Below are 2,636 nucleotides of genomic sequence, written 5' to 3' on the forward strand. Positions count from 1 at the left end.
CCTGGTCTGGGAGGATCCCACATGCCTTGGAGCGGCTGGGCCCGTGAGCCACAACTGCTGAGCCTGCGCATCTGGAGCCTGTGCTCTGCAGCGGGAGAGGCCCGCGCACCACGATGAAGAGTGGCCCCCGCTTGCCACAACTGGAGAAAGCCCTCGCACAGAAACGAAGACCCAACACAGCCATAAATAAATAAATTTTAAAAATAAATAAATAAATAAAAGATGAGCATGAATTAACACAACGTTGTAATTCAACTATACTTCAATTAAAAAATAAAAAGATAAATAAGAGGTGGTTCAGTATTTAGGTCTTTATCTAAACCCAGCAGGTAAAGAAGGTATATGTGTACAACAAACAGAAACTAAGGTCCTAGAAAATGTGTCCTATAGTCAGAGTAGTAATAATAATACTTAATTTTTCAAGGTTGTCTTAAAGATTAGAAAAAGTGTGCTATGAGCCCTTAGCAGAGGGCCTAGCATATAACAGGTGCTCAAGAAACAAAAAGTGTTGCCGATGTCAATAACATTGGCATCAGACAGAAGAAGGTCTGTTGAACCAAAATCTCTTTCATGTAATTGCTCCCCAGTTTACAAATTGATCTTATGTAAATACCTTGTACATATTTATCTCATTTTCAAACTCTGGAGGCCAGTATTTCTATACCTGCTTTTAAAACCTAGTAAGCTAAGATTTGGGAAATTTAGGTGACTTGTCCAAAACCACACAGGCCCTTTTACTCCAAATCCTGTGGGTTCTTGCGTATAACAAGTCAGCCGTCATAATTTTACAGACCAATTAGCACACATTAGACATTGCTTCTGTATTTGTTGGAACCGTCACACAATCTCACTGTCTGCCACTTTCAATTGATTAGATGAAGAGATTTGGTAATGACTCCTTTTGAATAACTTGTATTTCCTTTTTCCACAAAGAGGTACTTCCATTTTTAGCCATCAACACAGTATTGATCTATTGGCTAAAGTGGTAGATTCTAGATAAGTGTTATTTTAGAGTTTACAATGCAATAGAATGAGGGGTAATTTTAAAATTCTCTTCTCTTATGTGTTGTTTCTAAAATAATGTTGATACACCTCCAGCACTTTATACGTGTACACTTCGTATAATGTTCCTAGTAGATAAAGAATCTTCCTCTGTATTCCCTGGACTTAACCACTTCACGTTTGCAAGTGTCAGACACACTGGCATTCTCAGTACTTTTCAGTGATTGCAATGAAAAGCACTTACTTCATTTCCCATTATTGCTTTCTTCTTCATCCTCATTGCACTGTAGGTGGTGATTGTCAATTTTCCAACAGTGCTAAAAATATTACTGGTCCATGCAACGACTTTCTGAGTTGAAGTGAAGGTCCTAACTGAGCCTCTGTGTGCGAGAGATGAAGACTTGAGGGGTTACACTTGGAGAAAAGGTAACCGGCAGCTAAAAGCAAATTGCTGAATTATGCTATGTTGCCTGTTCCATTACTGGAAACGCCAGCAAAACTAGCGCAAGACCTCAGAATAACGGTAGAATCAACCCAGGGCAAGTGTAGAATCACATCTATCAGATTCAACCCACCCAGTTAGTTAAGAACAATTGTACGTCTTTTAGCAAAAGGAAAATACTTCTTATTTCAATGCTTGGGAAACAAGGAGCTTTATGCAAAGAGAGCTGAAAGCAGGAAAAGGCTGAGTGGACCTTGGAGCAGCTGCTCAAATTCAATGAACTGAAGGAAAACTCAGGGCAATCAAATCAAAACAGCCACAAAGCTAAGGTAATTACACAGCCAGTGGCCATGCCGAGGAAGCAGTAAGATGATGCCTGCCCCAGAGCAACAGTTGTCCCCCAAAGTGGCGCGTTCTGATTCTGTGCTGCCAGCTGCGATGCTCGGATGCATGGTCCAGATGTCCGGGGCCTGAGTCCAGAAGCACGGAGCTGGTCCTGTGACCTAAAGAAGAAGATGCATCCTAGTGATGTCTATTAAAATGTGCTCACAGTGAAGGTCCTCGACTCTAGAAGCCCCAGGAGGCCCTGCGTCCGGATTTTCTCATTTGATTCGAGCTGTGATGTCAGTAAATCCCACAACCTGCCGTGGAGGCCTGAAGCCATTTAGCCTGGTTCTGTTTTCTTGATCTGTAGGAAACAGAAGATAAACACAGACACCTCAAAAGGTTGTTTCTCTCTCCTCTCCTGCTTCCTAAGGGTGGGGTGGGTGCTGTTAGCTGAGCTCCAATGGTTAATTGGTCCTTATCTGGATGGAGCTCTCCCAGTTCTGTCAGAGAAATGCCTTGAACAGGCCCTGGAAACACAAACTGTGTGTGCTGGAGTGGGTCTAGGTGCCCGATCAGAGGACGGAACCCCTAAACATCTCCTGGCCGTGCTGGTGACCCTCTGGAGGGACAGCTAAGTCCTCAGAATTAGTTAATTTTCCCGTTAGATGCTGGCCACGCCCTCTCATGTTTCCAAATATGTATCACGTTCTCCTTTTACTTTGGCTTTTTTCTCTTCTGGATCATTTAAGGGAGACTTTTCTGTCCCCCTTCCCTTCCCCTAAGAACTGTTCGGATTCTTTTCTAAGGTGGTTGTGCAGCTAACATGCATTTAGCCACTGCCTGACACTATATATAACTCGGTTTC

The sequence above is a fragment of the Lipotes vexillifer genome, unplaced genomic scaffold, assembly GCF_000442215.2.
Source record: "Lipotes vexillifer unplaced genomic scaffold, Lipotes_vexillifer_v1.1 scaffold693, whole genome shotgun sequence".
NCBI lineage: Eukaryota > Metazoa > Chordata > Mammalia > Artiodactyla > Lipotidae > Lipotes > Lipotes vexillifer.